The sequence below is a fragment of the Platichthys flesus genome, chromosome 4 (genome assembly GCF_949316205.1).
Source record: "Platichthys flesus chromosome 4, fPlaFle2.1, whole genome shotgun sequence".
Classification (NCBI taxonomy): domain Eukaryota; kingdom Metazoa; phylum Chordata; class Actinopteri; order Pleuronectiformes; family Pleuronectidae; genus Platichthys; species Platichthys flesus.
In genome coordinates, this window is record NC_084948.1 from 1,210,656 (window position 1) to 1,235,583 (window position 24,928).

Genomic DNA, 24,928 nt, shown 5'->3' on the forward strand with positions numbered 1-24,928 from the left:
GTAACAACAGCCCCCCCCTGAAGATATTCATATGGTTTTAAGAAATGGGCGTGGCAAAAAAACTGACCAGCGCCCCCTATAGGGCAACCCCGGCACTACGATGGCCGACATTTATACAAATCTATCGGGACATGTGTCGTTTCATAACAAACAAAAAAATATCTTGGATAGGTATGCTTGACCAAACAGGGAGGCCGCCATTTTGGATTAAGTGGCCATTTTTTTTCCATATTCCACATTTTTACTTGATGCACTTGTCCCAGGGCTTTCATCAGATTAACTTCAAATTAAGATCAGTGCCATCACAACAAGATGGAGATAAAAAGTGATTAAGAGATTGACCTTTCGTCACACCGTGTGACCGTGGTGTGGCGTCTTGAGTTTGATTAAACGCCATCAAAACACGAGGTTCTGTATCTCGGACATACATTGTCCAATCGAGTCCAAACTAGACATGTAAGACAAGGGTGCCATCCTGATGACATCTACACAGAAATTATGACTTGAAATTACAGCGCCTCCTGGTGGCTACAGGAAGTGACATGTTTTATACTTTGATGAACTGCTCCTGGCTGATTTACAATATACAGCTCAAATCAGATCAGTCAAGTCATTAGATCATGGTCAGAATTGTGACGTTTCCTCAAACCGTGTAAACATTGATGTGCGGCGAAGGATTTTCCTTCGCCAAAGGACACGATGTTATCATAACTCCACTGTGCAATGTCCTATCACTACCAAACTTCTGTCACATGATAAGAGTACAAGCCTGAACAGCTCTATGTGTCAATATTTCCTCAGTGTCATAGCGCCACCTACTGATTCACCAGGAAACAGGAAGTACTTTGTTAATCCACTCTGCATTATCCAACCGGCTCCAAACTACTGACCTATGATCACAATACTGATCTGAACAGCTCCACATATAAATATTAGTTCAGGGTCATAGCGCCACCTACTGATCAGTGTGAAAATTAAGTTGTGTTAACATTGTCCAATTGAAACAAAATTGATCACGCTACATCAGAGCGCCTACATGAACAGATATATATGTCTGTGCGTAATAATAGTGATGGCGCCACCTACTGGCAAGCCTACTGCCGCAGAGCGCAAAACGCATGCAACGTGGAGAAGTGCATGCTCGATCGATGATGTGCGCTTGGTCATCGATCGCTCTCTCCACCGACCGCAACAGGCTTCAACGTGCGGGTGCTCGGGCCCGCAAGTGCTACAACGTAGCCCTAGTTAGGGCCCGAGCACCGAATGGTGAGAGGCCCTATTGAATCTGTAAGGATTTTTATTATTATTATTATTATTAGGGCCCGAGCACCGAAATCGGTGGGAGGCCCTATTGAAATTGAAATGATTATTATTATTATTATTATTATTTTTCTTAGCTTAAATGAATTGGCTTTTTGAGGGCTTTAATGTGCTCAAAAAGTTGTAGGAGTTTGCAGTAAATTCGAAGGCGGCGTAAAATTACGTATTCTGGAGTATTTTGAAAAGGGCGTGGCAAAATGGCTCAAGAGCGCCACCTACGGAAAAGCCCCTCATTTAGCATTCACCGATCCTCAAAAAAAACAAAGATTATTGTGTATCATGACTAGATGCACAAAAAAGTCCATCAGTGCATTATGAATAACGCAACAGGAAGCCCGCCAGTTTGACTTTAGTGGCCATTTTGGTCATATTCCATATTTTTTCTTTGATGTACTTGTCGTACAGCTTTCATCAGATCAACTTCAAATTTAGACGATCGTCATCACAACAAATTGGAGATCTAAAGTTATTGAAGGATTACGTTTTAGCAAAACCGTCTGACCGTGGTGTGGCGTTAAATTTTGATGAAACGCCATCAAAACACAAGCTTCCATATTTCAGACATATTTTGTCCAATTGAGTCCAAACTAGACACATTCGACAAGAGTCGCCACCAGAAGACATGGGTGCAGAAATTGTGACTTACAATCACAGCGCCCCCTGATGGTAACGCAAAATGTCTTATTTTGGTACGTGTTATGTTTTTATGTACTACTCAGACAGCTTTCATCAGATCAACTTAAAAATTAGATGAGACTCTACAAAACAAGATGAAGATCTAAAGTTATCAGAATTTAAACTTTTCATCATACCGTGTGACCGTGGTGAGGTCTCAAAGTTCGACTAAACGCCAATATAAGCGAGCTTCTGTAACTTAGACATATTTTGTCCAATCGACTCCAAACTACACATATAAGACAAGAGTCGCGACCGGAAGACATCTACCTAGAAATCATGACTTAAAAGGAAAGCGCCCCCTGGTGGCATCAGGAAATGTCTTGTTTTGGTCATCTTACTCTTTGATGTATTTCCCTCCAGCCACTTTACTAAACCATGTCAAACTGTGTCAAATTGGTCTCAAGATATTGATAATGTAGGCATAACATTATTGTGACTTTTCATCATGCAGATTGTTAATGGCGTGGCATCAAAGTTCATCAGCTCATCATGACCTATGAAACCCATTTTAACAGAGTTACCCTGAACGCAGCATGAGACCGCTTTCGGTTTGTTACGTCTCACACTTGGATGTATTTCTCCTCATTCACTTTGCTAAACCATGTCAAACTGTGTCACATGGGTCTCAATATATTGATAATGTAGGCATAACATTGCTGTGAGTTTTCATCATGCGGATTATTCATAGCTTTGCAGCAGACTTCTTCAACTCGCCATGACAAACGAAGCTGCATTTAACACAGCTGCAAGTGAACGTCTCATGAGTTACGTCGTCACAAGCTGCGGAGCTGTGTATCACGAAGAACCGGAGAACGGTTGGCGAGTCTGGATGAGAGGACGGCGGCGGAGTCACTGTGGACGTTGTTCGCTCAGCAGGTTAGAGTGTGGGACTCAAAGCTTTTTTCCCCCGTCCGTCGTGTCTTTTCCTGTGTGAACTCTGCCGCTCTCAACAGCAGCACTGGCTATGAGCTAGCTCCTGCTACCTCCAACGAAGCATCTCTCAACTGCTACGTAAGTTAAACGGACACTTCTGACTGACTGTGATGATAAGCAAAAGAGACACTGTGGATGTGTGATGTGTTGTACTGCATTTGTTTGATCTGTTTACTAATACTAGCTCTAATAAATACTGTATAAATTATATTTTGCTCCTGAATTGAACTGTGTTAAAGGGGTTCACATGGAAAATATATGTTCAATTATGTAAAGGGTGATTTTTGTTACTATTATACTAATGGAGATTTAGCACTTGCTACACATTGTAAGAGCAGCTGTTCAAAGGAGCACTACGTCTTTTAAGGCTCTTTATTCAGAGTCACGGTGTTGATGTCCTGTCACGTGTTACAGTGAAAAATAACCGTGTCTCCCACCTTCAGTATTTAAATCGTTAATCTCAGACAGACTTCACTGAATTCTTTTGTTAAATATGAGTAAGTCATAGCCTTGTAACTTTACTAGAACAGACAGTGTCATACAGAGTTGTGGGTTTATATGCACTACCTATTTCCTAATCTGAAATGATTATGCTCTGATTAACTTTGAACTAATATTTTATTTTTACCATTTAAAAGTCTGTTAATTACTTAACCTGGCCCATGTATGACTTTACATATCTGTGTATTGGTTTCATGTTCCTCTAGAAGGTCCAACTTGACACACAACTTGAATCCAACCAGACTGAACACTGACTCCAGGTACAGACCTGATTTCATTACTTAAAAACAATCAAAGTATTGCACATAATACATAATGTATTAAATTATAATGCAATACTTTTAATGTGAAATAGCTCCATTAAAAACATTCATTGTCATGGTAGTGCACGTTTTAATCCAAAAGCATATTCAAATACACAGTTGAATATCCACAGAAAATAAGATTACACACTTTGTTCATATGTTACTCTTCCTCTACAATAATGACGATCACTTTCATGTTTCCTATCATTTTATTAGGGACAGACGAGCCTGAAGGACACAGCTGTGATGACCATGTTCTGTCTCTTATGGCAAAGCAGAAATATAAAACACTGGGTTCTTATCTAAAGTGTATCAAATCAGATCTCCACCATGTTGCTGCTGAGGACATCAGGTGCTGCAGTTCTTCATCTATGAAGAGAAAAAACGCACTGTTAAAGAATGTTTTGTGTTGTGTATAAAGCACAACAGATTTCAGATAGAACTGTTGTACTGTGGTCTTGGTTTATATCCTCATGGTGAAATGTACATATTTTAAGTCCCTTCTGATAAAAGTGCTGAAAGAAATACAACATTGTACAAATACATAAAATGTCTTTCTACCTCATCAGTACTATTCAAGGTGATAATCTCCCACAGACCTATTGATAACAGTCCAAATCAAGTCTTTCCACTTCTCTCAGTGTGAAAACATAATTCTATAATTAATTTGAGAACTGTTTACAACACTGATGTGTGGAGATTAAAATCATACCTAAACTGTCTAATTCACTGTAAAACTCCATGACATTCGCAGGCCATCTGTAGTTAAGGGAGCAACGCATGGAGTGATGTGTAGATTACTAGTTTGATGATGCATGAGGAGAGGCGGTGGTCGAGTGGCAGAAACTTGGACTATGGGCAGAGAAGGTCTCTGGTTCGTCTTTGGTTCGACTCCATGGAGAGACAACAAAAGTCGCACCTGGATTGATCTGTCCAAAAATCCAAGAGTCTCCCTACCCTCTCTAGTGCCCATGAGCAAGGCACCTCACTCCCCCAACATCTGCTCCCCCGAGCGCCGTACATGGTCGCTCACTGCTCTGTGTGTCCTGCACCAGATGGGTAAAAAGCAGCGATTAAATTTCCCTACCTGCATGAGTGTGCCTTTGCATGTCTGTGCATGTGTTTGGGATGAATACATGGATTTTAATCTTAATCTTTTAATCTTAATCAGTTGTCTTCCAGTTGACCAGCATGAAGCTGCAGATCTCCACCATGTTGCTGCTGGGGACATCAGGAGCTGCATTAATGAGGAGCAGAAGCGTACTGTTATGAATGTTTTGTGTTGTTTATGAAGCACTACTTATTTCAGCTAGAACCGATGTACTAGGGTCTGGGTTTGTATCCTAATGGTTAAATGCACATACTTTAAATCGCTTTTGATAAAACGTGACAAAGAAATACAACATTGTACACATAGATAAAATGTCTTTCTACCTCATCTGTAATATTCAAGGTGATGATCTCCCACAGAGCTGTTGATAACAGTCCACATCAAGTCTCTCCACTTCCCTCAGTGTGAAAACATAATTATATAATTAATTGGAGAAGTGTTTACAACACTGATGTGTGGACATTATAATGTTATCACTACTGTCTAATTCACTCTACAACTCCATGACAGACTAAATAAACGATGTGAAAATAGTAATGGCGGATATACCATCCTGTATCAGAATATTGGTGAAACAGTTACTATCACATGAAACGTACACGTGTAGCGTATTGATAGTAACTCATTAAAAAAAATAATGTCACAACCAAAACAAGACTGTCGAGTTATCTTGCTTCAATCTGTTCATTAGACGTGATAAATAAACGGTAACTTTTATAACAATTACATATTACAAAAAACTTGAGGCATGTAAGCATATGATGATAGATAAAGCAATAGGTTATGTTGGATAGTTTCAAGGTTACTTACCTCTAGTTCAGCACCAGCGGCTGGCCAGAAGAAGTGGAGCGATCTTCCTTGCCGCACAGGGCAAACGCAGGCAATGTGGAGACGAGCGCTTGGTCATCGAACGTTCTCTCTTCCCCGACCGCAACAGACTTGAAATTGCCTGTGCTCGGGCCCGTTAGTGCTACAACGTAGCCCTAGTTAGGGCCCGAGCACCGAATGGTGAGAGGCCCTATTGAATCTGTAAGGATTTTTATTATTATTATTATTATTATTATTATTATTTCCCTTTGGGGGGCTTTTTCAGGGTCTAGACATGCTCAAAAAGTTATGAAACTTTGCAGGAAATTCAAGGTCTGCGGATATTTTAGTATTCTGGAGTAATTGGAATTGGGCGTGGCAAAATGGCTCTACAGCGCCCCCTGGAACCAGCCCCTAGGTTTCCACATAACGGATTTTCATCAAAATCTGGATATAGGTGTATCGTGACCAGTCATGAAAAAAAGTCTCATGGAGCATTATGAAAAACGCAACAGGAAGTCCGCCATTTTGCTTTTAGTGGCCATTTTGGCAATATCCCACATTTTTACCTTTACGTACTTGTCCCAGGGCTTTCATCAGATCAACTTCAAATTCAGATGAGTGTCATCACAACAAGATGGAGATAAAAAATGATTGAGGGATTTTTTTTTTATCACACCGTGTGACCGTGGCATGGCGTTAAAAATTGGTTACACGCCATCAAAACACGGGCATCTGTATCTCGGACATACATGTTCCAATCAAGTCCAAACTAGACATGTAAGACAATAGTCCCCGCCTGATGACATCTATGCATAAATGATGACTTAAAACCGCAGCGCCCCCTGGTGGCAACAGGAAATGTCTTGTTTTTTGCTTGTCTTACACTTGGATGAATTTCTCCTCATCCACTGACCTCAACCATGTCAAACTGTATCAAATGGGTCCCAAGACATTGACAATGAAGACATAAGATTACCGTGACTTTTCGTCAAACGCCATATGAATGGCGTGGCATTAAAGTTCATCAACTCGCCGTGAAACACGAAATTGCTGTAACTTCAGTGTTCATGATTCTATCTCTCTCAAACTACATGTGTGTAACAACAGCCCCCCCCTGAAGATATTCATATGGTTTTAAGAAATGGGCGTGGCAAAAAAACTGACCAGCGCCCCCTATAGGGCAACCCCGGCACTACGCTGGCCGACATTTATACAAATCTATCGGGACATGTGTCGTTTCATAACAAACAAAAAAATATCTTGGATAGGTATGCTTGACCAAACAGGGAGGCCGCCATTTTGGATTAAGTGGCCATTTTTTTTCCATATTCCACATTTTTACTTGATGCACTTGTCCCAGGGCTTTCATCAGATTAACTTCAAATTAAGATCAGTGCCATCACAACAAGATGGAGATAAAAAGTGATTAAGAGATTGACCTTTCGTCACACCGTGTGACCGTGGCGTGGCGTCTTGAGTTTGATTAAACGCCATCAAAACACGAGGTTCTGTATCTCGGACATACATTGTCCAATCGAGTCCAAACTAGACATGTAAGACAAGGGTGCCATCCTGATGACATCTACACAGAAATTATGACTTGAAATTACAGCGCCCCCTGGTGGCTACAGGAAGTGACATGTTTTATACTTTGATGAACTGCTCCTGTGTGATTTACAATATACAGCTCAAATCAGATCAGTCAAGTCATTAGATCATGGTCAGAATTGTGACGTTTCCTCAAACCGTGTAAACATTGATGTGCGGCGAAGGATTTTCCTTCGCCAAAGGACACAATGTTATCATAACTCCACTGTGCATTGTCCTATCACTACAAAACTTCTGTCACATGGTCAGAGTCCAAGCCTGAACAGCTCTATGTGTCAATATTTCCTCAGTGTCATAGCGCCACCTTCTGATTCGCCAGGAAACAGGAAGTAATTTGTAAATCCACTCTGCATTATCCAACCGTCTCCAAACTACTGACCTATGATCACAATACTGATCTGAACAGCTCCACATATAAATATTAGTTCAGGGTCATAGCGCCACCTACTGATCAGTGTGAAAATTAAGTTGCGGAAACATTGTCCAATTGACACAAAATTTCTCACGCTACATCAGAGCGCCTACTTGACCAGATCTATATGTCTGTGCGTAATAATAGTGATGGCGCCACCTACTGGCAAACCTACTGCCGCAGAGCGCAAAACGCATGCAACGTGGAGAAGTGCATGCTCGATCGATGATGTGCGCTTGGTCATCGATCGCTCTCTCCACCGACCGCAACAGGCTTCAACGTGCGGGTGCTCGGGCCCGCAAGTGCTACAACGTAGCCCTAGTTAGGGCCCGAGCACCGAATGGTGAGAGGCCCTATTGAATCTGTAAGGATTTTTATTATTAGGGCCCGAGCACCGAATGGTGAGAGGCCCTATTGAATCTGTAAGGATTTTTATTATTATTATTATTATTATTATTATTATTTCCCTTTGGGGGGCTTTTTCAGGGTCTAGACATGCTCAAAAAGTTATGAAACTTTGCAGGAAATTCAAGGTCTGCGGATATTTTAGTATTCTGGAGTAATTGGAATTGGGCGTGGCAAAATGGCTCTACAGCGCCCCCTGGAACCAGCCCCTAGGTTTCCACATAACGGATTTTCATCAAAATCTGGATATAGGTGTATCGTGCCCAGTCATGAAAAAAAGTCTCATGGAGCATTATGAAAAACGCAACAGGAAGTCCGCCATTTTGCTTTTAGTGGCCATTTTGGCAATATCCCACATTTTTACTTTTACGTACTTGTCCCAGGGCTTTCATCAGATCAACTTCAAATTCAGATGAGTGTCATCACAACAAGATGGAGATAAAAAATGATTGAGGGATTTTTTTTTTATCACACCGTGTGACCGTGGCATGGCGTTAAAAATTGGTTACACGCCATCAAAACACGGGCATCTGTATCTCGGACATACATGTTCCAATCAAGTCCAAACTAGACATGTAAGACAATAGTCCCCGCCTGATGACATCTATGCATAAATGATGACTCAAAACCGCAGCGCCCCCTGGTGGCAACAGGAAATGTCTTGTTTTTTGCTTGTCTTACACTTGGATGAATTTCTCCTCATCCACTGACCTCAACCATGTCAAACTGTATCAAATGGGTCCCAAAACATTGACAATGAAGACATAAGATTACCGTGACTTTTCGTCAAACGCCATATGAATGGCGTGGCATTAAAGTTCATCAACTCGCCGTGAAACACGAAATTGCTGTAACTTCAGTGTTCATGATTCTATCTCTCTCAAACTACATGTGTGTAACAACAGCCCCCCCCTGAAGATATTCATATGGTTTTAAGAAATGGGCGTGGCAAAAAAACTGACCAGCGCCCCCTATAGGGCAACCCCGGCACTACGATGGCCGACATTTATACAAATCTATCGGGACATGTGTCGTTTCATAACAAACAAAAAAATATCTTGGATAGGTATGCTTGACCAAACAGGGAGGCCGCCATTTTGGATTAAGTGGCCATTTTTTTTCCATATTCCACATTTTTACTTGATGCACTTGTCCCAGGGCTTTCATCAGATTAACTTCAAATTAAGATCAGTGCCATCACAACAAGATGGAGATAAAAAGTGATTAAGAGATTGACCTTTCGTCACACCGTGTGACCGTGGCGTGGCGTCTTGAGTTTGATTAAACGCCATCAAAACACGAGGTTCTGTATCTCGGACATACATTGTCCAATCGAGTCCAAACTAGACATGTAAGACAAGGGTGCCATCCTGATGACATCTACACAGAAATTATGACTTGAAATTACAGCGCCCCCTGGTGGCTACAGGAAGTGACATGTTTTATACTTTGATGAACTGCTCCTGGCTGATTTACAATATACAGCTCAAATCAGCTCAGTCAAGTCATTAGATCATGGTCAGAATTGTGACGTTTCCTCAAACCGTGTAAACATTGATGTGCGGCGAAGGATTTTCTTTTGCCAAAGGACACATTGTTATCATAACTCCACTGTGCATTGTCCTATCACTACAAAACTTCTGTCACATGGTCAGAGTCCAAGCCTGAACAGCTCTATGTGTCAATATTTCCTCAGTGTCATAGCGCCACCTACTGATTCGCCAGGAAACAGGAAGTACTTTGTTAATCCACTCTGCATTATCCAACCGGCTCCAAACTACTGACCTATGATCACAATCCTGAATAGAACAGCTCCATATATGAATATTAGTTCAGGGTCATAGCGCCACCTACTGATCAGTGTGAAAATTAAGTTGTGTTAACATTGTCCAATTGACACAAAATTGCTCACGCTACATCAGAGCGCCTACATGAACAGATATATATGTCTGTGCGTAATAATAGTGATGGCGCCACCTACTGGCAAACCTACTGCCGCAGAGCGCAAAACGCATGCAACGTGGAGAAGTGCATGCTCGATCGATGATGTGCCCTTGGTCATCGATCGCTCTCTCCACCGACCGCAACAGGCTTCAACGTGCGGGTGCTCGGGCCCGCAAGTGCTACAACGTAGCCCTAGTTATTATTATTATTATTATTATTTCCCTTTGGGGGGCTTTTTCAGGGTCTAGACATGCTCAAAAAGTTATGAAACTTTGCAGGAAATTCAAGGTCTGCGGATATTTTAGTATTCTGGAGTAATTGGAATTGGGCGTGGCAAAATGGCTCTACAGCGCCCCCTGGAACCAGCCCCTAGGTTTCCACATAACGGATTTTCATCAAAATCTGGTTATAGGTGTATCGTGGCCAGTCATGAAAAAAAGTCTCATGGAGCATTATGAAAAACGCAACAGGAAGTCCGCCATTTTGCTTTTAGTGGCCATTTTGGCAATATCCCACATTTTTACTTTTACGTACTTGTCCCAGGGCTTTCATCAGATCAACTTCAAATTCAGATGAGTGTCATCACAACAAGATGGAGATAAAAAATGATTGAGGGATTTTTTTTTTATCACACCGTGTGACCGTGGCATGGCGTTAAAAATTGGTTACACGCCATCAAAACACGGGCATCTGTATCTCGGACATACATGTTCCAATCAAGTCCAAACTAGACATGTAAGACAATAGTCCCCGCCTGATGACATCTATGCATAAATGATGACTTAAAACCGCAGCGCCCCCTGGTGGCAACAGGAAATGTCTTGTTTTTTGCTTGTCTTACACTTGGATGAATTTCTCCTCATCCACTGACCTCAACCATGTCAAACTGTATCAAATGGGTCCCAAGACATTGACAATGAAGACATAAGATTACCGTGACTTTTCGTCAAACGCCATATGAATGGCGTGGCATTAAAGTTCATCAACTCGCCGTGAAACACGAAATTGCTGTAACTTCAGTGTTCATGATTCTATCTCTCTCAAACTACATGTGTCTAACAACAGCCCCCCCCTGAAGATATTCATATGGTTTTAAGAAATGGGCGTGGCAAAAAAACTGACCAGCGCCCCCTATAGGGCAACCCCGGCACTACGATGGCCGACATTTATACAAATCTATCGGGACATGTGTCGTTTCATAACAAACAAAAAAATATCTTGGATAGGTATGCTTGACCAAACAGGGAGGCCGCCATTTTGGATTAAGTGGCCATTTTTTTTCCATATTCCACATTTTTACTTGATGCACTTGTCCCAGGGCTTTCATCAGATTAACTTCAAATTAAGATCAGTGCCATCACAACAAGATGGAGATAAAAAGTGATTAAGAGATTGACCTTTCATCACACCGTGTGACCGTGGCGTGGCGTCTTGAGTTTGATTAAACGCCATCAAAACACGAGGTTCTGTATCTCGGACATACATTGTCCAATCGAGTCCAAACTACACATGTAAGACAAGGGTGCCATCCTGATGACATCTACACAGAAATTATGACTTGAAATTACAGCGCCCCCTGGTGGCTACAGGAAGTGACATGTTTTATACTTTGATGAACTGCTCCTGGCTGATTTACAATATACAGCTCAAATCAGATCAGTCAAGTCATTAGATCATGGTCAGAATTGTGACATTTCCTCAAACCGTGTAAACATTGATGTGCGGCGAAGGATTTTCCTTCGCCAAAGGACACGATGTTATCATAACTCCACTGTGCATTGTCCTATCACTCCCAAACTTCTGTCACATGATAAGAGTACAAGCCTGAACAGCTCTATGTGTCAATATTTCCTCAGTGTCATAGCGCCACCTACTGATTCACCAGGAAACAGGAAGTACTTTGTTAATCCACTCTGCATTATCCAACCGGCTCCAAACTACTGACCTATGATCACAATACTGATCTGAACAGCTCCACATATAAATATTAGTTCAGGGTCATAGCGCCACCTACTGATCAGTGTGAAAATTAAGTTGTGTTAACATTGTCCAATTGACACAAAATTGCTCACGCTACATCAGAGCGCCTACATGAACAGATATATATGTCTGTGCGTAATAATAGTGATGGCGCCACCTACTGGCAAGCCTACTGCCGCAGAGCGCAAAACGCATGCAACGTGGAGAAGTGCATGCTCGATCGATGATGTGCGCTTGGTCATCGATCGCTCTCTCCACCGACCGCAACAGGCTTCAACGTGCGGGTGCTCGGGCCCGCAAGTGCTACAACGTAGCCCTAGTTATTATTATTATTATTATTATTTCCCTTTGGGGGGCTTTTTCAGGGTCTAGACATGCTCAAAAAGTTATGAAACTTTGCAGGAAATTCAAGGTCTGCGGATATTTTAGTATTCTGGAGTAATTGGAATTGGGCGTGGCAAAATGGCTCTACAGCGCCCCCTGGAACCAGCCCCTAGGTTTCCACATAACGGATTTTCATCAAAATCTGGATATAGGTGTATCGTGACCAGTCATGAAAAAAAGTCTCATGGAGCATTATGAAAAACGCAACAGGAAGTCCGCCATTTTGCTTTTAGTGGCCATTTTGGCAATATCCCACATTTTTACTTTTACGTACTTGTCCCAGGGCTTTCATCAGATCAACTTCAAATTCAGATGAGTGTCATCACAACAAGATGGAGATAAAAAATGATTGAGGGATTTTTTTTTTATCACACCGTGTGACCGTGGCATGGCGTTAAAAATTGGTTACACGCCATCAAAACACGGGCATCTGTATCTCGGACATACATGTTCCAATCAAGTCCAAACTAGACATGTAAGACAATAGTCCCCGCCTGATGACATCTATGCATAAATGATGACTTAAAACCGCAGCGCCCCCTGGTGGCAACAGGAAATGTCTTGTTTTTTGCTTGTCTTACACTTGGATGAATTTCTCCTCATCCACTGACCTCAACCATGTCAAACTGTATCAAATGGGTCCCAAGACATTGACAATGAAGACATAAGATTACCGTGACTTTTCGTCAAACGCCATATGAATGGCGTGGCATTAAAGTTCATCAACTCGCCGTGAAACACGAAATTGCTGTAACTTCAGTGTTCATGATTCTATCTCTCTCAAACTACATGTGTGTAACAACAGCCCCCCCCTGAAGATATTCATATGGTTTTAAGAAATGGGCGTGGCAAAAAAACTGACCAGCGCCCCCTATAGGGCAACCCCGGCACTACGATGGCCGACATTCATACAAATCTATCGGGACATGTGTCGTTTCATAACAAACAAAAAAATATCTTGGATAGGTATGCTTGACCAAACAGGGAGGCCGCCATTTTGGATTAAGTGGCCATTTTTTTTCCATATTCCACATTTTTACTTGATGCACTTGTCCCAGGGCTTTCATCAGATTAACTTCAAATTAAGATCAGTGCCATCACAACAAGATGGAGATAAAAAGTGATTAAGAGATTGACCTTTCGTCACACCGTGTGACCGTGGCGTCTTGAGTTTGATTAAATGCCATCAAAACACGAGGTTCTGTATCTCGGACATACATTGTCCAATCGAGTCCAAACTAGACATGTAAGACAAGGGTGCCATCCTGATGACATCTACACAGAAATTATGACTTGAAATTACAGCGCCCCCTGGTGGCTACAGGAAGTGACATGTTTTATACTTTGATGAACTGCTCCTGGCTGATTTACAATATACAGCTCAAATCAGATCAGTCAAGTCATTAGATCATGGTCAGAATTGTGACGTTTCCTCAAACCGTGTAAACATTGATGTGCGGCGAAGGATTTTCCTTCGCCAAAGGACACGATGTTATCATAACTCCACTGTGCATTGTCCTATCACTACAAAACATCTGTCACATGGTCAGAGTCCAAGCCTGAACAGCTCTATGTGTCAATATTTCCTCAGTGTCATAGCGCCACCTACTGATTCGCCAGGAAACAGGAAGTACTTTGTTAATCCACTCTGCATTATCCAACCGGCTCCAAACTACTGACCTATGATCACAATCCTGAATAGAACAGCTCCATATATGAATATTAGTTCAGGATCATAGCGCCACCTATTGATCAGTGTGAAAATTAAGTTGCGGAAACATTGTCCAATTGACACAAAATTTCTCACGCTACATCAGAGCGCCTACTTGAACAGATCTATATGTCTGTGCGTAATAATAGTGATGGCGCCACCTACTGGCAAACCTACTGCCGCAGAGCGCAAAACGCATGCAACGTGGAGAAGTGCATGCTCGATCGATGATGTGCGCTTGGTCATCGATCGCTCTCTCCACCGACCGCAACAGGCTTCAACGTGCGGGTGCTCGGGCCCGCAAGTGCTACAACGTAGCCCTAGTTATTATTATTTCCCTTTGGGGGGCTTTTTCAGGGTCTAGACATGCTCAAAAAGTTATGAAACTTTGCAGGAAATTCAAGGTCTGCGGATATTTTAGTATTCTGGAGTAATTGGAATTGGGCGTGGCAAAATGGCTCTAAAGCGCCCCCTGGAACCAGCCCCTAGGTTTCCACATAATGGATTTTCATCAAAATCTGGATATAGGTGTATCGTGACCAGTCATGAAAAAAAGTCTCATGGAGCATTATGAAAAACGCAACAGGAAGTCCGCCATTTTGCTTTTAGTGGCCATTTTGGCAATATCCCACATTTTTACTTTTACGTACTTGTCCCAGGGCTTTCATCAGATCAACATCAAATTCAGATGAGTGTCATCACAACAAGATGGAGATAAAAAGTGATTGAGGGATTTTTTTTTTATCACACCGTGTGACCGTGGCATGGCGTTAAAAATTGGTTACACGCCATCAAAACACGGGCATCTGTATCTCGGACATACATGTTCCAATCAAGTCCAAACTAGACATGTAAGACAATAGTCCCCGCCTGATGACATCTATGCATAAATGATGACTTAAAACCGCAGCGCCCCCTGGTGGCAACAGGAAATGTCTTGTTTTTTGCTTGTCTTACACTTGGATGAATTTCTCCTCATCCACTGACCTCAACCATGTCAAACTGTATCAAATGGGTCCCAAGACATTGACAATGAAGACATAAGATTACCGTGACTTTTCGTCAAACGCCATATGAATGGCGTGGCATTAAAGTTCATCAACTCGCCGTGAAACACGAAATTGCTGTAACTTCAGTGTTCATGATTCTATCTCTCTCAAACTACATGTGTGTAACAACAGCCCCCCCCTGAAGATATTCATATGGTTTTAAGAAATGGGCGTGGCAAAAAAACTGACCAGCGCCCCCTATAGGGCAACCCCGGCACTACGATGGCCGACATTTATACAAATCTATCGGGACATGTGTCGTTTCATAACAAACAAAAAAATATCTTGGATAGGTATGCTTGACCAAACAGGGAGGCCGCCATTTTGGATTAAGTGGCCATTTTTTTTCCATATTCCACATTTTTACTTGATGCACTTGTCCCAGGGCTTTCATCAGATTAACTTCAAATTAAGATCAGTGCCATCACAACAAGATGGAGATAAAAAGTGATTAAGAGATTGACCTTTCGTCACACCGTGTGACCGTGGCGTGGCGTCTTGAGTTTGATTAAACGCCATCAAAACACGAGGTTCTGTATCTCGGACATACATTGTCCAATCGAGTCCAAACTAGACATGTAAGACAAGGGTGCCATCCTGATGACATCTACACAGAAATTATGACTTGAAATCACAGCGCCCCCTGGTGGCAACATGAAGTGACATGTTTTATACTTTGATGAACTGCTCCTGGCTGATTTACAATATACAGCTCAAATCAGATCAGTCAAGTCATTAGATCATGGTCAGAATTGTGACGTTTCCTCAAACCGTGTAAACATTGATGTGCGGCGAAGGATTTTCCTTCGCCAAAGGACACGATGTTATCATAACTCCACTGTGCATTGTCCTATCACTACAAAACTTCTGTCACATGGTCAGAGTCCAAGCCTGAACAGCTCTATGTGTCAATATTTCCTCAGTGTCATAGCGCCACCTACTGATTCGCCAGGAAACAGGAAGTACTTTGTTAATCCACTCTGCATTATCCAACCGGCTCCAAACTACTGACCTATGATCACAATACTGATCTGAACAGCTCCACATATAAATATTAGTTCAGGGTCATAGCGCCACCTACTGATCAGTGTGAAAATTAAGTTGTGTTAACATTGTCCAATTGACACAAAATTGCTCACGCTACATCAGAGCGCCTACATGAACAGATATATATATATGTCTGTGCGTAATAATAGTGATGGCGCCACCTACTGGCAAACCTACTGCCGCAGAGCGCAAAACGCATGCAACGTGGAGAAGTGCATGCTCGATCGATGATGTGCGCTTGGTCATCGATCGCTCTCTCCACCGACCGCAACAGGCTTCAACGTGCGGGTGCTCGGGCCCGCAAGTGCTACAACGTAGCCCTAGTTATTAGGGCCCGAGCACCGAAATCGGTGAGAGGACCTATTGAAATTGAAAAGATTATTATTAGGGCCCGAGCACCGAAATCGGTGGGAGGCCCTATTGAAATTGAAATGATTATTATTATTATTATTATTATTTTTCTTAGCTTAAATGAATTGGCTTTTTGAGGGCTTTAATGTGCTCAAAAAGTTGTAGGAGTTTGCAGTAAATTCGAAGGCGGCGTAAAATTACGTATTCTGGAGTATTTTGAAAAGGGCGTGGCAAAATGGCTCAAGAGCGCCACCTACGGAAAAGCCCCTCATTTAGCATTCACCGATCCTCAAAAAAAACAAAGATTATTGTGTATCATGACTAGATGCACAAAAAAGTCCATCAGTGCATTATGAATAACGCAACAGGAAGCCCGCCAGTTTGACTTTAGTGGCCATTTTGGTCATATTCCATATTTTTTCTTTGATGTACTTGTCGTACAGCTTTCATCAGATCAACTTCAAATTTAGACGATCGTCATCACAACAAATTGGAGATCTAAAGTTATTGAAGGATTACGTTTTAGCAAAACCGTCTGACCGTGGTGTGGCGTTAAAGTTTGATGAAACGCCATCAAAACACAAGCTTCCATATTTCAGACATATTTTGTCCAATTGAGTCCAAACTAGACACATTCGACAAGAGTCGCCACCAGAAGACATGGGTGCAGAAATTGTGACTTACAATCACAGCGCCCCCTGGTGGTAACGCGAAATGTCTTGTTTTGGTACGTGTTATGTTTTTATGTACTACTCAGACAGCTTTCATCAGATCAACTTAAAAATTAGATGAGACTCTACAAAACAAGATGAAGATCTAAAGTTATCAGAATTTAAACTTTTCATCATACCGTGTGACCGTGGTGAGGTCTTAAAGTTCGACTAAACGCCAATATAAGCGAGCTTCTGTAACTTAGACATATTTTGTCCAATCGACTCCAAACTACACATATAAGACAAGAGTCGCGACCGGAAGACATCTACCTAGAAATCATGACTTAAAAGGAAAGCGCCCCCTGGTGGCATCAGGAAATGTCTTGTTTTGGTCATCTTACTCTTTGATGTATTTCCCTCCAGCCACTTTACTAAACCATGTCAAACTGTGTCAAATTGGTCTCAAGATATTGATAATGTAGGCATAACATTATTGTGACTTTTCATCATGCAGATTGTTAATGGCGTGGCATCAAAGTTCATCAGCTCACCATGACCAATGAATCCCATTTTAACAGAGTTACCCTGAACGCAGCATGAGACCGCTTTCGGTTTGTTACGTCTCACACTTGGATGAATTTCTCCTCATTCACTTTGCTAAACCATGTCAAACTGTGTCACATGGGTCTCAATATATTGATAATGTAGGCATAACATTGCTGTGAGTTTTCATCATGCGGATTATTCATAGCTTTGCAGCAGACTTCTTCAACTCGCCATGACAAACGAAGCTGCATTTAACACAGCTGCAAGTGAACGCCTCATGAGACTCTGAAAGAAGTTACGTCGTCACAAGCTGCGGAGCTGTGTATCACGAAGAACCGGAGAACGGTTGGCGAGTCTGGATGAGAGGACGGCGGCGGAGTCACTGTGGACGTTGTTCGCTCAGCAGGTTAGAGTGTGGGACTCAATGGTTTTTGTCCCCTCTCCCGTTGTGTCTTTTCCTGTGTGAACTCTGCCGCTCTCAACAGCAGCACTGGCTATGAGCTAGCTCCCTCTAGCTCCAACGAAGCATCTCTCAACTGCTACGTAAGTTAAACGGACACTTCTGACTGACTGTGATGATAAGCAAAAGAGACACTGTGGATGTGTGATGTGTTGTACTGCATTTGTTTGATCTGTTTACTAATACTAGCTCTAATAAATACTGTATAAATTATATTTTGCTCCTGAATTGAACTGTGTTAAAGGGGTTCACATGGAAAATATATGTTCAATTATGTAAAGGGTGATTTTTGTTACTATTATACTAATGGAGATTTAGCACTTGATACACATTGTAAGAGCAGCTGTTCAAAGGAGCACTACGTCTTTTAAGGCTCTTTATTCAGAGTCACGGTGTTGATGTCCTGTCACGTGTTACAGTGAAAAATAACCGTGTCTCCCACCTTCAGTATTTAAATCGTTAATCTCAGACTGACTTCACTGAATTCTTTTGTTAAATATGAGTAAGTCATAGCCTTGTACCTTTACTAGAACAGACAGTGTCATACAGAGTTGTGGGCTTATATGCACTACCTATTTCCTAATCTGAAATGATTATGCTCTGATTAACTTTGAACTAATATTTTATTTTTACCATTTAAAAGTCTGTTAATTACTTAACCTGGCCCATGTATGACTTTACATATCTGTGTATTGGTTTCATGTTCCTCTAGAAGGTCCAACTTGACACACAACTTGAATCCAACCAGACTGAACACTGACTCCAGGTACAGACCTGATTTCATTACTTAAAAACAATCAAAGTATTGCACATAATACATAATGTATTAAATTATAATGCAATACTTTTAATGTGAAATAGCTCCATTAAAAACATTCATTGTCATGGTAGTGCACGTTTTAATCCAAAAGCATATTCAAATACACAGTTGAATATCCACAGAAAATAAGATTACACACTTTGTTCATATGTAACTCTTCCTCTACAATAATGACGATCACTTTCATGTTTCCTATCATTTTATTAGGGACAGACGAGCCTGAAGGACACAGCTGTGATGACCATGTTCTGTCTCTTATGGCAAAGCAGAAATATAAAACACTGGGTTCTTATCTAAAGTGTATCAAATCAGATCTCCACCATGTTGCTGCTGAGGACATCAGGTGCTGCAGTTCTTCATCTATGAAGAGAAAAAACGCACTGTTAAAGAATGTTTTGTGTTGTGTATAAAGCACAACAGATTTCAGATAGAACTGTTGTACTGTGGTCTTGGTTTATATCCTCATGGTGAAATGTACATATTTTAAGTCCCTTCTGATAAAAGTGCTGAAAGAAATACAACATTGTACAAATACATAAAATGTCTTTCTACCTCATCAGTACTATTCAAGGTGATAATCTCCCACAGACCTATTGATAACAGTCCAAATCAAGTTTTTCCACTTCTCTCAGTGTGAAAACATAATTCTATAATTAATTTGAGAACTGTTTACAACACTGATGTGTGGAGATTAAAATCATACCTAAACTGTCTAATTCACTGTAAAACTCCATGACATTCGCAGGCCATCTGTAGTTAAGGGAGCAACGCATGGAGTGATGTGTAGATTACTAGTTTGATGATGCATGAGGAGAGGCGGTGGTCGAGTGGCAGAAACTTGGACTATGGGCAGAGAAGGTCTCTGGTTCGTCTTTGGTTCGACTCCATGGAGAGACAACAAAAGTCGAACCTGGATTGATCTGTCCAAAAATCCAAGAGTCTCCCTACCCTCTCTAGTGCCCATGAGCAAGGCACCTCACTCCCCCAACATCTGCTCCCCCGAGCGCCGTACATGGTCGCTCACTGCTCTGTGTGTCCTGCACCAGATGGGTAAAAAGCAGCGATTAAATTTCCCTACCTGCATGAGTGTGCCTTTGCATGTCTGTGCATGTGTTTGGGATGAATAAATGGATTTTAATCTTAATCTTTTAATCTTAATCAGTTGTCTTCCAGTTGACCAGCATGAAGCTGCAGATCTCCACCATGTTGCTGCTGGGGACATCAGGAGCTGCATTAATGAGGAGCAGAAGCGTACTGTTATGAATGTTTTGTGTTGTTTATGAAGCACTACTTATTTCAGCTAGAACCGATGTACTAGGGTCTGGGTTTGTATCCTAATGGTTAAATGCACATACTTTAAATCGCTTTTGATAAAACGTGACAAAGAAATACAACATTGTACACATAGATAAAATGTCTTTCTACCTCATCTGTAATATTCAAGGTGATGATCTCCCACAGAGCTGTTGATAACAGTCCACATCAAGTCTCTCCACTTCCCTCAGTGTGAAAACATAATTATATAATTAATTGGAGAAGTGTTTACAACACTGATGTGTGGACATTATAATGTTATCACTACTGTCTAATTCACTCTACAACTCCATGACAGACTAAATAAACAATGTGAAAATAGTAATGGCGGATATACCATCCTGTATCAGAATATTGGTGAAACAGTTACTATCACATGAAACGTACACGTGTAGCGTATTGATAGTAACTCATTAAAAAAAATAATGTCAAAACCAAAACAAGACTGTGGAGTTATCTTGCTTCAATCTGTTCATTAGACGTGATAAATAAACGGTAACTTTTATAACAATTACATATTACAAAAAACTTGAGGCATGTAAGCATATGATGATAGATAAAGCAATAGGTTATGTTGGATAGTTTCAAGGTTACTTACCTCTAGTTCAGCACCAGCGGCTGGCCAGAAGAAGTGGAGCGATCTTCCTTGCCGCACAGGGCAAACGCAGGCAATGTGGAGACGAGCGCTTGGTCATCGAACGTTCTCTCTTCCCCGACCGCAACAGACTTGAAATTGCCTGTGCTCGGGCCCGTTAGTGCTACAACGTAGCCCTAGTTATTATTATTTTTCTTCGCTCAGTGAATTGGCTTTTTGAGGGCTTTAACGTGCTCAAAAAGTTTCTAAAGTGTACAGTAAATTACAAATGTGCGCAAGTTTACGTTTTCTGAAGTATTTGGGAACTTGTGTGGCAAAACTGCTCAATAGCGCCACCTACGGAAAAGCCCCTCATTTAGCATTCACCGATCCTCAAAAAAAACAAAGACTATTGTGTATCATGACTAGATACACAAAAAAGTCCATCAGTGCATTTTGAATAACGCAACAGGAAGCCCGCCAGTTTGACTTTAGTCGCCATTTTGGTCATATTCGATATTTTTTCTTTTAAGTACTCCTCCTACAGCTTTCATCAAATCAACTTACAATTTAGACGATCGTCATCACAACAAAATGGAGATCTAAAGTTATTGAAGGATTAAGTTTTAGCAAAACCGTCTGACCGTGGTGTGGCCTCAAAGTTTGATTAGACGCCATCAAAACACGGGCTCCTGTATCTTGGACATATTTTGTCCAATCGAGTCCAAACTAGACACATACGACAAGAGTCTCCACCAGAAGACATCGGTGCAGAAATTGTGACTTACAATCACAGCGCCCCCTGGTGGCAACAGGAAATGTCTTGTTTTTGGTACGTGTTATGTTTTTATGTACTACTCAGACAGCTTTCATCAGATCAACTTAAAAATTAGATGAAGATCTAAAGTTATCAATATTTAAACTTTTCATCATACCGTGTGACCGTGGTGAGGTCTCAAAGTTCGACTAAACGCCAATATAAGCGAGCTTCTGTAACTTAGACATATTTTGTCCAATCGACTCCAAACTACACATATAAGACAAGAGTCGCGACTGGAAGACATCTACCTAGAAATCATGACTTAAAAGGAAAGCGCCCCCTGGTGGCATCAGGAAATGTCTTGTTTTGGTCATCTTACTCTTTGATGTATTTCCCCCCAGCCACTTTGCTAAACCATGTCAAACTGTGTCAAATTGGTCTCAAGATATTGATAATGTAGGCTTAACATTTCTGTGACTTTTCATCATGCGGAATGTTAATGGCGTGGCATCAAAGTTCATCAGCTCACCATGAAAAATGAAACCCATTTTAACAGAGTTACCATGAACGCAGCATGAGACCGCTTTCGGTTTGTTACGTCTCACACTTGGATGTATTTCTCCTCATTCACTTTGCTAAACCATGTCAAACTGTGTCACATGGGTCTCAATATATTGATAATGTAGGCATAACATTGCTGTGAGTTTTCATTATGCGGATTATTCATAGCTTTGCAGCAGACTTCTTCAACTCGCCATGACAAACGAAGCTGCATTTAACACAGCTGCAAGTGAACTCATCATGAGAATCTTCTTCCGTGCTGCAGTCTGTGCTGAAGATACACACACCATCGTATCAGTAGCACAGTTTGATGTTCTGCTTGTTCATCTGACGGACACGTTAACGCCGACTGCGCTCCCGTTTCTGTGGTAAGTCACGTAGAGTATTTTATTTACATGTGTTCGCAGTGATTCGCAGGGTGCCTTTGAATCAGGCGTGCTAGCTTAGCAACGCTAATCCGGAAACAACATACCAGCTGCGAACGGCTTCGAAGCCAATGCTAGCTGTTACCGACACAACACTGTGAACCCAGGTCCACCAAGCAGAGACAAGCGTTAATTTATAAGGATGAATCTGAGAAAGGAGACTGTGTGTAGGCTCAAGGAGCTAGCTGAAACCTGAGTGTTTAACGTCACATCTGCATTGCAAGAGAAGCTGTTCAAAGGAGCATTACGTGTCCTAAAGCTCTTTCCTCAGAGTAGTGTTGTAACGTGTTACAGTGAAAAGTAACCGTGTCTGCCACCTTCACTCTTTAAATCGCTAATCTCAGACACACTTCACTGAATTCTTTTGTTAAATATGAGTAAATCAAAGAATTGTAACTTTAATAGAACAGACAGTGTCATACAGAATTGTAGGCTAATATGCACTACCTATTTCCTTAGCTGAAATGATTTAACTTTGAATTAATATTTTATTTTTACTATGTAAAAGTCTGTTAAAAAGTTGACCTGGCACACGTATGACTTTACATATCTGTGCATTGGTTTTATGTTCCTCTAGAAGGTCCAGCATGAGACATAACTTGAATCCAACCAGACTGAACACTGACTCCAGGTACAGACCTGTTTTCATTACTAATACAAACAATCAAAGTATTGCGCATAATGCATTACTAATACAAACAATCAAAGTATTGCACATAATGCATAATGTATTAAATTATAATGCAATACTTTTAACGTGAAATAACTCCATACTGTACATTTATTGTCATGCTGGTGCACGTTTTAATCCAAAAGCATATTCAAATACATAGTTGAATATCCACAGAAAATGAGAATACACACTTGTTCAAAAGTAACACTTCCTGTACAATAATGATATATTTGGTGTTTCCTATCATTTTTATTAGGGACAGACGAGCCTGAAGGACACAGCTGTGATGACCATGTTGTGTCTCTTATGGCAAAGCAGAAATATTAAACACAGGGTTCTTTTCGAAAGTGTATAAAATCAGAAAGCAAAAAATACACATTGTTCTAATAAATGTTTATTTTTTTAACCAACCATAATGAAGATAGACATTAACTCTTATACATGACACTTTGCAATGACCACCACCACTAAACAGTTGCAGGTCATATTTAGTTAAGGGAGGAATTTAGAAGTGTTGTGTAGATGACGATGCAGTCGTCCACGTGTTGACCAGCATGACGCTGCAGATCTCCACCATGTTGCTGCTGAGGACATCAGGTGCTGCAGTTCTTCATCTATGAAGACAAAAACAGCACTGTTAAAGAATGTTTTGTGTTGTGTATGAAGCACAACAGATTTCAGATAGAACCGTTGTACTGTGGTCTTGGTTTGTATCGTCATGGTTAAATGTACATATTTGAAGTCACTTTTGATAAAAGTAGGGAAAGAAATACAACATTGTACAAATAGAGAAAATGTATTTTTACCTCATCTGTAATATTCAAGGTGATAATTTCCCACAGAGCTATTGATAACATTCCACATCAAGTCTCTCCACTTCCCTCAGTATGAAAACATAATTATACAATTAATTGAAGAACTGTGTTTACACTGGTTGTCACATTAGTTATTTGTGGGATATTCAAATATTATCCCAATATATGTACAAAAATCAAACTAACCATGTCATTTGTCTAAATGGTTGCATTTAATGGACAAGTACTTCAACATTACATATGTAGTCTGCGATTGGTATGAATAACTTCAGTGGTGTTTCTACATTTGGAACACCAGATGTAGATGGCGCTGTTGTGAAGAAAGTCCATACATCTGTCCTTTGTGGAAAACTATATTTATTGGATTTTATATGCAATATAGCATGAATGTGTGTGTGAATAAACTTGACTTACAAGCTTTACAGTCTTGTTTTGGAGTCTAATATTTTGTGTGGTTTCAATCAGTGTTCTTGCTCTGGGAAATGAGCATCTCTCTTGCCGTCCGTCTCTGCTCTGTCCCTCTCTATTCTGGGCGCAACTGCACAAACTCAAGCGTTTTGTCATGTAACCACAACTAGGCATGAATCACATTGTCCAAAGTGATCTTTGGCTTAAGGGGCAGAGCTGAGACACCTTCAAATTGCCGCATGAAATCTGCCTAGCAACTACAGTGCCATGATGGAAATGGGACTCCATCTGTGAGCCTATTGACTGCTGGGTTTCATCTGTGTCAACAGGCAAACACCAGTGAACAGTCAGCTGGTGTTGTCATCATAAT

General features: G+C 41.1%; 3 long non-coding RNA genes across 4 annotated transcripts; all 3 read left to right on the top strand.

The window, feature by feature from the left end:
• Positions 1 to 2,507: 2,507 nt before the first annotated feature.
• On the top strand, positions 2,508 to 4,636 carry LOC133952100 (uncharacterized). Its single transcript, XR_009920515.1, has 3 exons — positions 2,508 to 3,009; positions 3,639 to 3,692; positions 3,954 to 4,636. It is a non-coding gene; the product is annotated as an uncharacterized LOC133952100 (long non-coding RNA).
• Positions 4,637 to 17,898: 13,262 nt separating this feature from the next.
• Positions 17,899 to 20,768, top strand: LOC133951377 (uncharacterized). Of its 2 annotated transcripts, XR_009920451.1 has the most exons (4): positions 17,899 to 18,291; positions 18,921 to 18,974; positions 19,236 to 19,371; positions 20,191 to 20,768. It is a non-coding gene; the product is annotated as an uncharacterized LOC133951377 (long non-coding RNA). The 2 variants fall into 2 exon arrangements; XR_009920450.1 differs by lacking the exon at positions 20,191 to 20,768 and having other exon boundaries at positions 17,909 to 18,291; positions 19,236 to 20,172.
• Positions 20,769 to 22,487: 1,719 nt separating this feature from the next.
• On the top strand, positions 22,488 to 24,572 carry LOC133951934 (uncharacterized). The gene is made up of 3 exons (XR_009920503.1): positions 22,488 to 22,605; positions 23,240 to 23,293; positions 23,592 to 24,572. It is a non-coding gene; the product is annotated as an uncharacterized LOC133951934 (long non-coding RNA).
• The last annotated feature ends 356 nt before the right edge of the window (positions 24,573 to 24,928 follow it).